Here is a 13,549-nt window from a genome sequence, read left to right on the forward strand (position 1 = left end):
ATACTCAATACCCTGACTGATGAAGGCCAATGTATCAAAATCGTTCTTGACCACCCTATCTTATCTGTGATACCGCTTTCAGGGAACGATGTACCTGCACTGCTACATCCCTCTGCTCTTCAACATTCCCCAGGGCCCTGCCATTCACTGTGAACCTCCTGTCCCAGTTTTACTTCCCAAAATGCAACACGTTGCACTTATCTTCATTAAACTGCAATAGCAATTCCTCAGACCACTTGCCAATCCCCCATCCACTAGCACTATCGCACACACCAGGGACAATATACATTTTTTCCGAAGCCAATTAACCAACAAATCTGTATGTTTTGGAGCGTGGGAGGAAGCAGAGCTCCCGGAGAAAACCCACGTGGTCATCGGGAGAACCTACAAATTCAGTGCAGACAGCACCCGTCGTCAGGATCGAACCCGGGTCTCTGGCACTGTAGGGCAGCAAGTCTACAGCTGCACCATTGTGCCCCCCCCCCCCGCCCCCGAACCTGAAGTGTCGACTATCCCTTTGCATCACCTGATGCTGCCTGACCCACTCAGTTCCTTCAGCAGTTTGTTTCTTGCTATAGTTTTACTTAAGCATTTTTTTAGCATAAGCTAGATAAGCAAGGGGAAAATGGACAAATACACAGAGGAGAAATACACGGGAAATTATAAGCTGCATACATCGTTTGGTTTAGAGATACAGCATGGAAACAGGCCCTTCAGCCCACCAAGCACATGCTGATCATTGATAGCCTGTACACCTGTAGTTCTATGTCCAACACACAAGGGGCAATTTACAGAAGCCAATTAACTTACAAACCTGCACATCTTTGGAATGTTATTATTATTATTTATTATTTTATTATTCAATTTTTTTATTGTCATTCAAAACTATACACCAGGCAAGTGCATATTTGAACGAAATTCCATTGCATCCAATGTGGGAGGAAACCGGAGCACTGAGAGAAAACACACACGGTCACAGGGAGAACGTACAAACTCCAGTACAGACCGCACCCATACTCAGGATTGAACCTAGGTCTCTGGCTCTGTGAGGCAGCAGCTCTACAGTTGCGTCACTGTGCCGCCCTTTTTGGCTTTAAGTTCCTATATAGACATTTCTGAGCTCATCCACTTTAGATCTAAAACGATAGAACAGAATACTTCCCACTAGTGAAGGATTCAAAGCAGTGGAGTCGCAGAAAGACTGTTGGGCCCACACCCAAAGATCGTTAAAATTTTATAGGCAGGAACAGGAAACAACCTGGAAGGTTATTACACCTTGAACAGCAGAATATGGTAAATAGAAGAATTACCACATATATAGAGCCTTATAAAAGCCTTTATATAAAGCCTTTTATATAGCCTTTTATAGACAACTCATGGCATTTCTTATTTAGACAACTAAGGACATTTCTGAGCACCATAAATTAGCATGAATACCTTGAAGCATGTTGAGCATAGATTTTCCAGGATATTACCTGGACTCCATGGGTTAAATTATGAGGAAGAACTGCATGAGTGAGGTTGTTTTACCTGAAATTTAGAAAGTTAAAGCTTGACTTGATTCATTTTTGTAAGATATTTAGAAAATTTGGCAAGCAGGAAGAGATGAACCAATTTTCTTGCTTGGATAGAGGACATCATCTGTGTATGAGAAATAGACCTTTTAGGAAGGAAGTCAGGAAACCCTTCTACCCGCAAGTTTGGAAGTCTCCTCTGCAATTGACAGCTTTAAGTCTGGTATTGATAATTTATTTATTAACCAAAGATACGCAGGCAGATGGGATGAGTGTATGGTTGGCGTGGGCAAATTGGTCCGAAGGGCTTGTTTCCACGCTGTATGACTACGACCCTATATCAGGCAAAGGAATTGCACTGCAGATCAACCCTAATCTATAGAGGGGCAGAAGAGGTTGAGGAGAAGAAGGAGGATGAAATTGTAGGGGTTGTAATTATGAGTGTTTAATGGTCAATCCTATTGCCATGTTCCCATTTTGCTCGGATTATGTTGAAGGGATAGGTGGGATGAGTGGAGTTCATGAGGAGTGTAGGTTTTTATCCTAGGCCATTTCTGCAAGGCCTATTTTTTGGTGCACAAGAATATGAGAACTGGGATTGGTACAACATGACCAAGTAAGAAAAAAAAAAGAAAGTTTAAAAAAAGGAGCATTTCAAATCCACATTTTTAAATCTTTTATTTATAAAGGCGTAAAATGTTAAAAGAATATGACAAGAGCTCCAAAATAAATGTATTCAAGTATAAAAACTACCCAGTTGTTTAGTTTAAGAAAATAACTGCAGATGCTGGTACAAATCGAAGGTATTTATTCACAAAATGCTGGAGTAACTCAGCAGGTCAGGCAGCATCTCAGGAGAGAAGGAATGGGTGATGTTTCGGGTCGAGACCCTTCTTCAGACTGAAGAAGGGTCTCAACCTGAAACATCACCCATTCCTTCACTCCTGAGATGCTGCCTGACCTGCTGAGTTACTCCAGCATTTTGTGAATAAATACCTTCCAGTTGTTTAGTTTGATAAGCAAGACCGGAGATCTGCTGAAATACCTTAAACTGTGTTTGAGTTGGAGACATAATCCACACCAAAAATAAATATTAACTACCATCTTTACCTGAAATGTGTAGGAAGGAACTGCAGATGTTGGTTTAAACCGAAGATAGACACAAAATGCTGGAGTAACTCAGCGGGTCAGACTGCATTTCTGGAGAAATGGAATAGGTGATGTCGCGTGTCGAAACCAAAGATCTCAACCCAAAACGTCACCTATTCCTTTTCTCCAGAGATGCCGTCTGACCCGCTGAGTTACTCCAGCTTTTTGTGTCTATCTTTACCTGAAAGGTACAATATGAAACCCATGGATCACGAACGCATGTTTCCATAGCAGCTGGTGTCTTCAGGATTTGCATTACTAATTTTACACGGCAGAGGAATCCCGTGTGCTCATATTGGTACAAAAATAGTCATGGAAACGGGGCCGCACCAGTGAAAGTATTCACATCGATAAATAAAACGTTTTTGCCGCCAGAAACAGAATGGTGCCTGACCTGCCTTCGATCAGTTAGCCTATTCCTCCGTTTGCAAAATTGAACAAACACTCAGCAGTGCAGAAGGCGGCACGTTAATGCAAGTGGAATGGCCGCGGGATTGCACGAACTGTTCCAGCGCAGAGACTATTGGGCTTGAAGCGGCTGGAAAAAATTGGTCACCCCACAAAGCCGGTGGCAGCCAAGTCCAAGATGTTTTACACGGATCATGGGTTAAGAGATCCACTGTATGAATGCAATGCAGCAGCTGTGCATGGAATTTAATCAAATATGGCCAGGAGTGCGCGCACACTGTGGCTCGGCTTGTGATGTCAAAGCATTTTCCAGCTACAGGCTAGTTGTAGGTGCAGATCATATGACTGGAGTCACTGCCAGACCTCATCACTTTTCATAGGGGAAAAACCTGATGATGGCAACACAATTTATGCTGATGACACATTGATAAAGAAGATAAATATGTGGATAGGCCAGCTAGCTGTCTTTGAGCGCACATGAAGGAAATGACACGGTCAGAGCTGACAAAAGTTTTTAGTATTTTCGCAAGGAATGTCTTACTGTTCAAGATCAGAGAAAAAATCTTTATGGCAGATTTAACAGTGCAGAATAACATCTTTGTTTGGATGTTACACGCTATGCTGTAAAGCTGCTTTGCTGAGAATCAGTGAAGCCACTTAAAGAAAGAAAACTCAAAAAAAGCAGGTGACAAGTGAGGCATCACCACCCCTGTAAACAAAGGTTATCTGCTGAGTATCTGAGTGATCAGTTTCCCATTAGTGTGATCAATTGGAGTTTTAACAAGTGATTTGTTATCAGGCCTTCGAGTAAATACGTTATTAAAATAAATAGCTGCAATAATATAAAGATTTTTTTTCTGGTTACGTGCTAATAAATAAAAACAAAAATAATGCTTGAAATTGCCATAGATTATGCAACATCCAAAATAAAATAAATTGAAATACATAGATCACTGTCTGATTTTCTTTCTGTTTCTGATGTTCCTCTTTATGCATTTGAAGCACTTTCTATGAGGCAAAACATTTGGATGTTTTTATTTCCTATTTCCAGTAATTGGAGCCCACCCTTTCATTAATGCTTATTTTCTACATTTTGCACATTGTAGATAACTGATCCCAAAACAAGAAATGACTTCATAATTTAACAAACATTAAATTTGAATGCACTTGTATTAGCAGGACATGTGCCCACAGTACAAGTTCGAGCAAGAGTTGGTGCTTATGCAAACACAGACATGTGCTCAGTGAATTTTGGTTTTGTTTATTTATTATTGCATGTAAGCTTATGCTATTGTTGTCTTGACCACATTCAGGGGAACAGAACATTGGAAGAGTTCAACAGGAATAAATCATTTAACACCTTGAACCTCTCTTCTTTCAAATGATTGTGTCAGATCTATCACCCAACTTCCTTTGCTCCATTCCTCCATGTAGCTTTGGTTAGTAAATGTCTATCATAAAATTGACAATTGACCTAGTGCCAACTGATCATTGTGGAAGAGAGCTCCTGCATTCACCTCCCTGAGCATATGCCTCAAATGTCACATTTGGCTCACATGTTTGGACTTTAGTTTAGGATTCCTCATCCAGCCACAATGGTTCCCTACACCAGCCCTATCGGTTCTCCTTAATATCAGGTCGATAGTTTCCTTCAACTCTGTGGTGTTTAATTTTCTCTAGCAGAGTCTTATAATCAACTTTATCAAATGTTTTCTGGAAGTCTCTGAATAACGTTAATGGAAATGCCCCAAATATATCAGTGACTTTTCAAAAATATCATTCATCTGGGTGGGTGGCAGCTTTTTCCAATGTCATTATCTTTCAGATCAGCATAATTCTTTTAATGTGAGCACTAAAAGAGTTTATGAAAATAAATTTGCAAGGAATAAATATTAAAAACAAAAATAAAAATAAAAAATCCAACACTGCACCCTTTACTGCAGACTATAAATTTTGCATCGCAGATTCTATGATAACTGGCCTTTCATTTGTTTATTCCTTCTCTCAGCTTAAATAGTGTAGTGATAGGTACAATTAAATGAATGGTTACTAAATCAAGAGGACTCAAGAGGATTATAGTAAGGATGTCTACAATGTTTTGACCACCTATATCAATTAAACCCTCGAATGGAATAATCTGGCCCTGTTAATTTGTCACACTAGTTCTTTTACTAGTATTACTTGTTACTTTTGATATGTCTCTGATTCAATATTCGTTTTGGCAGAGTGTCCTGTGTAGTATCCTCTTTTTCTAATGTGCATATTAATACCAAGTGACTCTTTAATGTTCCTCACTTCCTCCTGTCATCACAATCATTAACTTTCAAGTGGCCCATACTTCTTCTAATCACATTTTTTCTTAAGTTACAAGTTCACAAATTATAGGAGTAGAATTAGGCCATTCAGCCCATTGAGTCTACTCCACTGATCTCTGCCAACTAATCCCATTTTCCTGCCTTCTCCCCATAACTCTTGACACACCCGTTTTAACCAAGAATTTGGCTATCTCTGCCTTAAAAATATCCACTGGCGGCCTCCACAGCCCTCTGTGGCAATGAGTTGCACAGATTAACTACCCTCTAACTAGTTCTTCCTCACCTCCTTTCTAAAAGAGTGCCCTTTAATTCTGAGGCTATGACGGGTCCTAGACTCTCCCACCAGTAGAAACATCATTTCCACATCCACTCTCTCAATGCCTTTCATTATCCTGTAAGTTTCAATGAGGTCCCCCCTCAACCTTCTAAACTCCAGCGAGTAGAGGCCCGGTGCTATCAAGCACTCATCTGTTTAGTTTAAGTTTTTGTTTTGATTTTGATTTTCTTTACAAATTTATTTTCATATCCTGCTATTATAGTTCTGTTTCTTTTACTCTTCTATGTACTTTTCTCAGTTTGCGAGATCTATGCCCACTTTTTCTCTGCTACACAAAGCTTAATTTTGTATTGGCTCTCATTTCCTTTTAGCATTTCTGTAAGTAGGTAATAATGCAACAAGCCAGTTCTGTATCATGGTGATTTTTTTAATTGAAAAGCTCCCATTAACTCATTTGTTTAGTATGCCATAGACAGTCTCGGTCACTTCAGGCAAATCGTAAGTCGAGAGTCTTCATGTTTGTTTTGTTATTTTCCCTCCTGAATTCTTTGTTGAATTCCATTACATTATGATTATATTAGATAATGTTCATGATACATTAGGCTGTTAACCAAATCTGGATAATTACTAATTATAGGATCGATATAACCTGATCCTTTGTTAGTTCTGGGACATTCTGACCTGGAATTTCATTGAAGTGGTGGGCCAGCCATGCCAGCAGTCTGTTGACAAGTTAACCCACTGTTTACTTCAAGTAGTGTGAGGTCTTCCAATTGCAAATCCCAAGGTAATACTTTGAAGTTGGTTAAGTGACACTCCCAAGCTGAAACACCTGCCAATGTTTTGGGACAACTCTGTTTCTGTCACAAACATATGATAAATTATAAATGCTAACATATATATATATATATATATATATATATTGTACTCTGTTAGATAAAATATAATTATATTTATTATTTATATATATGTATATATATATATATACACGATAACAGCATTTTAAAACTAAAACTAAAACAATTAAGAGGAAAAAACTTAATTTTTAGATTAGTTCAATTAAATCACAATTACATGATACTTCCCTCTTCTCCTTGCTTAAAAGAAATGGACAAAGTCACTAATCTGATGCACTTTCAGAGGGCAAACTTCCCAATGGAACCAGTGGAAATGTGATGGAGGTCTTTGCTCCACCACTGTCTCCATGAGTGCCAAAATCAGAGCACCATTAAATGAGTACAGTATTCACCAATGAAGAAGTTTGGATTTCCATGTCCATGCAAGCCTTGCATGGGAATCCTGACAATTCTGGAACAACAGGGAGGACAGCTTAGCAGGGGCATCACTTTTTTGTGGATATTTTGGGGGCATTGTGTAGTAAGTAACTTGTAGACATAAGAAATACGTTGCCTTTCAGAAATGCAAGTTATTTTATATTTCAATCAAGGTGAAAGTTGTATTTCTCATTAAAATATTTGAACTCGAGTATCTCGTTGCCCATCTACTTTCCAGCCGCTGTACCTTAAGGCCGCTGTAAGGGCCATTCTTAGTCTTAGTGTGTGACCACAAATGTGAAAAATTGCGGAATAGATCTCTTCTAATTCTGAAAGCATTACAGGTATATTGTTTTATACTGTATATATGACTTAGAAATGTCAAAGTTTATCAAGTGAAATTTTTATATGTTATGCTGACAATGTTTGTTTAGGGTCAGAGGTCAAATATGACTGGTCACATGTGTGACCTCATACACGTGACTAAGAATGGCCCATAATCTCACGACACCCCAAAGTGTTTTACAGCCAGTGAAATGGTTGGGAAGTGTGGCCACTGTTGTAATGCAGAAAGCACACAATAAGTACACAGTGAGCTCCTGCAATTAGCAATGTGATAATGGACTCAAATCCATTCATTATTACGGAATATTTAATGGCGTGGACACTAGAAATAAGGCTTCTACAAAATGATCACACCAGATCTTTTATGACACCTGAAAAAGAGCAAAGAAACCTTGGTTGACATCTCATTTAACCTATTGGCCTTGGTTGACATCTCATTTAAAATATTCCACCTTATCTAGGATAAGGTGGAAATGTCCAACACTGGAGGGCATAGCTATGAGTTAAGAGGGGGAAGTTTAATGGAGATGTGTGGGGCAAGCTTTTTACATAGAGGATGGTGGGGACCTTGAACGCCTCTCCACGGTTGTGGAGGAAGATATGTTGATAAAGTTTAAGAGTCTTTTAGATAGGGACATGGATTTGCAGAGAATAGAGGGATATGGATCATGTGCTGGCTGATGAGATCAGTTGAACTTGGCATCATGTTCGGCACAAACATTGTGGGCTGAAGGGCCCGTTCCTGTCCTGTCCTGTACTGCTCTATGTTCTATGTTCTATCTCGTGCAAAATATATCATTTGTAAGGGGGTGACACTCCCTATGAGACTAGCTGCAAAGGCTCCTGAGTGAAACTACATTCTGACTTAGAGGGAGGAATCAACCAGCTGACCCAGTGCCGACACAAACCATAGAATAGATTAAAACAGAAAAAAAATACTGAAGGCAAACTATTATCTTCATTGTTTTAGCTTTTTGAATGCAACAGTATTGTACTGCTGCATAAAGGATTGAAAAATCTGTAGAAATCATATGCGGTTGAAAGCGAGAGTAAACCATTTCTTCTGTGTCTAGATATTTGCCTTCTGAGACATGTTGTTTCCTATTTAGAAATCCTTAGTAGAGGAATGCATTTTATAAAAACATAACAACATAAAATGGTTATTTTCTTATTATCAGTCAGTTTGTTTTTGGTTTAACCTATGATGGACACAAAATGCTGGAGTAACTCAGTAGGTCAGCCCGCATCTCAGAAAAACATGGAGAGGCAACTTTTTGGGTCAAACCCCTTCTTCTTGTCCTAACCTAGACTAACCTTTTTTAGGTAGGTTTAACCTAACTTGCTTTAATTGCCTTCTTTCCCTAATATTTTTGGCTTCACTGACTACATTTTTCTATCTTGCTCAAGCACGATGTTATTTATCTCTGAATCATCCTGCTTGACGGTACATCGACATTATGTAGTTAAAAAATCATGCAGCATGACTCATCCTCTCCCTGAGGTACATTTACATTATGTGTAGGAAGGAAGTGCAGATGCTGGTTTAAACCAAATTAGACACAAAAACCTGGAGTAACTCAACAGGTCAGGCAGCATCTCTGGAGAAAAGGAATAGCTTACGTTTCGGGGCGAGACCCTTCTTCAGACATTTATATTATGTAGTTAATAAGTCATGCAGCATGAAACTGCCTATTTGGCCCATGATGTCCACATTGACCTCAGTGGGCACCCATACATACTAACCCATTTCCCAGCACTTGGCCAATCGCCTTCAATGCCTTGTAAATGCTGTCAACAACTCTACTTCCACCAATCGCTCCAGGTACTCACCATTCTCTGGGTTAAAAGAGTCTCCCCTCAAATCCCCTCTAAATCTCCACCCCTTTGCTCTAAATCTATGTACGCACTTTTAATATTGAAAAAAAGAATGATCACCTTCAAAGTCCTACTTTCAACAAATGTTTGATCATTGCATGTCTACCTTTGCAGATAAGGCTTAACTTATTGCAAGGCAGTGGCGAGACACTTTGACTCATTGCCTCCGTAAGACAAGCTTTGTAAGTTCGTAGCTGTGGAAAATGTAACATTGTGCTTCCGCTCAGGAGGAGGGAAGCAGCCTTCAAGCAACGCGGACATTGTGAAGTGCACCTGCTGCAGACCAGTCACGCTTTGGCATTGACAGTGATTGTAGATAAACACACCACAGTGACAGTACTTGGCACAGTGGTAGAGTTGTTGCCCCCGAGACCCGGGTTCCATCCTGACTACTGGTGCTCTCTGTACGAAGTTTGTACGTTCTCCTCGTGACCACGTGGCTTTCCCTTGGGTGCTCCGCTTTCCCCTCATACTCCAAAGACTTACAGGTTTGTAGGCTAATTGGCTTTGGTAATGATTGTATATATTGTATCTAGTGTGTAGAATAGTGCTCGGGAATGGGGTGATCGCTGGGCAGTGCTAACTTGGTGGGCCGAAGGGCTTATTTCCACACTGTATCTCTAAACTAAACTAAACTAAATCAACTACACTGGTCAGAAGAGAATACGTGAATACAGGTGGAGCTACCAGAATAAAGTCAGATGGGAGATGTGTTGCTTTCCAGATTACTACCTACTTTATTTTCCTGTTTCCATGGAGCTTCTTTAGTCTTGTCACATCTGTTTTCTGTGACTAACTGACATAAGCGATACTTATAGTGGGGGGTGAGAGGAAGAATCGGGGCAGCTGTTCTTTCTTCTGATGTGGAGCACTCTACTACCATAAAGCTTTCCACAGGCAGTCTGAGCAAGAACTTCACAACTTATGCTCACAGTTTTAAATGTTAAGGTGTGGCTGTGACAAGCCTTTCTAACATTACCAGCAAAGTTTCTGTTTACAAAGTGAGAAATGCCATTGGTGGAAATTAAATATATTTTCCCATTCTGAGTAACTAATAACTAGAATAACAGATGAATTTGAGGATAAATGAGTAGTAGAAGGCCTTTTGGTTCTAACCTGGAATTCTTTTCAGCTAATCCTCTGTTTTAACTCCATTTTCCCATTTTCCCATTTTCCCAGGCAAGGCAAAGCTTGATTTTGCAAACTAAAAACACAAAGTGCCAGAATAACTCAATGAATCAGGCAGCATCCCTGGAGGACACGGATAGGCACAATTTTGAGTCGAGTCCCTTCTCCAGGCTGAGTGTAGTGGTGGAAGAAAGATGTAAAAGATGTGTGGTTGAGACTAAGCCTGATAAGTGCTAGGTGGTTATGAGTGATGGGGGTTGATAGGCAGATGGGTGGACAAAGACAGAAGGCTGTGAAATAGGGAGAAGTTGCTTGAAATGTGAATTCAGAGGAAGGAATATAGGTGGAAGGGGAAAGGGGGGAGCAGGATAGTGGGAGAAATGGGTGTGCATCCATAGGAAAGGGATTATTATTTTTTTTAAATCGTTGAAAACATTAGCGATGCAGCGGTGCTGGTTTCCGACGGGCATGGTGACGGACGCACCACACATCTCTGTCCTCCGTACATGTGGCAAGCTCCTCTTTTGTCTCTACATATGTGTCTTCCATCAATGTCTTCAGCATCGTCTTGTTTGGTCTTCCCGGGTTCCGTCTTCCATGGGTGGGTTCTCACAGCACAACCTTGTTTGCTGGTATTTCTGGATGGCGGTGGCAATGACCAGAGAGCCTCATCCTTCTCGACCTGATCTTCTCGGTCAGAGGTGGAATCTCCCCATAGAGCTGGGCGTTGGTGGTGTGGTCCCTCCAACTGACATTTTGAACTTTTCTGAGCATTCGGGTGTAGACACCATCGGGAGACTTGGACAGACTCGAGTGAGAGTCCATGCCTCACGCCCATACAATAATATTGTCTCTACAGTTGCATGGAAGAATCTCAGTTTGAGACCCTTAGACATCCGAGACATCCAGATTTTCCCCGTGTTATTGAGGGCTTTCTATGTAAGCGCTTTCTGGACCTTGATGTCATTCTCCGAGCTCTGCATCCTCGCTCCCAGGTACTTGAAGTCCTCCACATTCTTGAGAGATGCACCGCCACTGGTCTTAAGAGGCTCTTGGTCACCACCGTTGAACGCCATATCATATATATACAGCCGGAAACAGGCCTTTTCGGCCCTCCAAGTCCGTGCCGCCCAGCGATCCCCGCACACTAACACTATCCTACACCCACTAGGGACAATTTTTACATTTACCCAGCCAATTAACCTACATACCTGTCTGTCTTTGGAGTGTGGGAGGAAACCGAAGATCTCGGAGAAAACCCACGCCATATACTCCGTCTTCTTGGCATTGAGGTGGAGGCCCACTTTCTCGCACTCCGTCTCGACTCTGTTGAGCAGCTAGGAAAGGGAGAGGGAATATATGAGGGGATTTGGGGGGTGTGTGTTGGTCAGCCACCATGAATTGGAGAATACAATGTTCATGCTCTTGGGTTATAAGCTACCAAGCAGAATATGAGGTGCTGTTCCTCCAGTTTATGTATAGCCTCGTTTTGGCAATGGAGGAGGCCCAGGACAAAAAGGTTGGTATGGGAATAGGAAGGGAATTACTCCAGCACTTTGTGTCTTATATTATTAACCAGCATCTGCAGTTCACTGTGTCTACCTGGTGAATTGAAGCCTTATCTGCCCCATCCTAGCAAGAACCCCTCAATCTCAGAAGGATGCCATTGCACTAACATACCAATTTCCATTCTCCATGTTAGCAGCGTATGGTATTCCTATGAGTGAGATTGTCAATTTAGGAGCAGGAGTGTTAAGAGGGCCAGAAATGATTTAATAAAAAATACTTTTGGACCACAGCCAAAAAGAAGAACAGGATTATACACAAAAAGCTGGAGTAACTCAGGGTATAGGCATCATCTCTGGAGAGAAGGGACGGGTGACGTTTCGGGTCGAGACCCTTCCTTGCAGGATTGCTTGTTCTCAAGACTAGTGACGATGGTGGGCAAGATTCCAGCAGTGCCTGAGGTGAAAAATCAGGGGCGGGTGTGTGAAAAAGTGGAATCAGGTGAGTCAACCCTCATGGCGCAAGGTATGTTTAGCTAATACTGAAATCAGCATAAAACCTGGCTTAGGGCTGATTTGATTTACAATAGTGGTGTTTTGGAATGCAAATTTCCAGTGTCTGGCTTTGCGGAGATTGTGTCAGTGTAAAAGAAACTCTGGAGACTCCTTCTCTACAATAACAGCAAAGATAAACAAAGGCTATTGACATCAGACAATATGACGCATTAACGCCTGCGTGTTCTGTAAACTACCACTGTAGTATTGTTCAGAACTTGGCTTGTGAATAAACAAAACTGTGAGGAATTAATGTAGCGTGTAGTGCTCGGATAGGGGTTTGCTTACATGACTCCCCACATAGGATTTCTGAAACGAGTTGTACCATTATGGGAAGTGCTCAGTGGAATCCAGACATATTTCTGCAGGCGTGAGACACGCTGGTGGCAGTGGAGGGCGGGCTATGGAGGGGATATGGATGCAAGAATAAGGCGATGAACCTCAGGGCGCACCTGGGAACCTGAGGTCAAGGAGCAGGTCATGCCTCTTATCAGTTCAGTTACCTGTTCACCGAAGGCCGACCATGTTGAAAGAAAGGGAAGCAAAAATAAACATCAGATCTTAATTGCAGTTTAGCATCTTCGAAATATTTCACAAAAATTATACTTCACATAAATGCATTATGCTAAAAATTGAATATCCATTTTTCTTTCAATAGCTTTGAAAAACAATTTACAATAGTGTCTTACAATAGTGTCTCTAGATGTGCCACTTATAAGCTAAGGTTGTATTTCTAGTTTAGTTTAGTTTATTGTCACGTGTACCGAGGTACAGTGAAAAGCTTTTGTTATGTGCTTTGATAAAACATGTATAGATACACGATAAGGGAATAACGGTTAGTGCAAAGTAAAGCCAGTAAAGATAGTCTGAGGGTCCCCGATGAGGTAGATAGTTGTTCAAGACTGTTTTCTGGTTGTGGTAGGATGATTCAGTTGCCTGATAACAGCTGGGGAAAAAACTGTCCCTGAATCTGGAGGTGTGCTCCAGAAAAGAGTGTGGCCAGGGTGTGACTCGTCCTTGATTGTGCTGCTGGCCTTGCCGAGGCAGTCTGGGGTATAAATGGAATCAATGGAAGGGAGGTTGGTTTGTGTGATGGTCTGGGCTGCATCCACAATTCTCTGCAATTTCTTGCGGTCGTGGATGGAGCTATTTCCAAACCAATCTGTGATGTATCCGATAAAATGCTTCCTACGGCGCATCTGTA

This window comes from Rhinoraja longicauda, chromosome 9 (assembly GCF_053455715.1).
Source record: "Rhinoraja longicauda isolate Sanriku21f chromosome 9, sRhiLon1.1, whole genome shotgun sequence".
Classification (NCBI taxonomy): domain Eukaryota; kingdom Metazoa; phylum Chordata; class Chondrichthyes; order Rajiformes; family Arhynchobatidae; genus Rhinoraja; species Rhinoraja longicauda.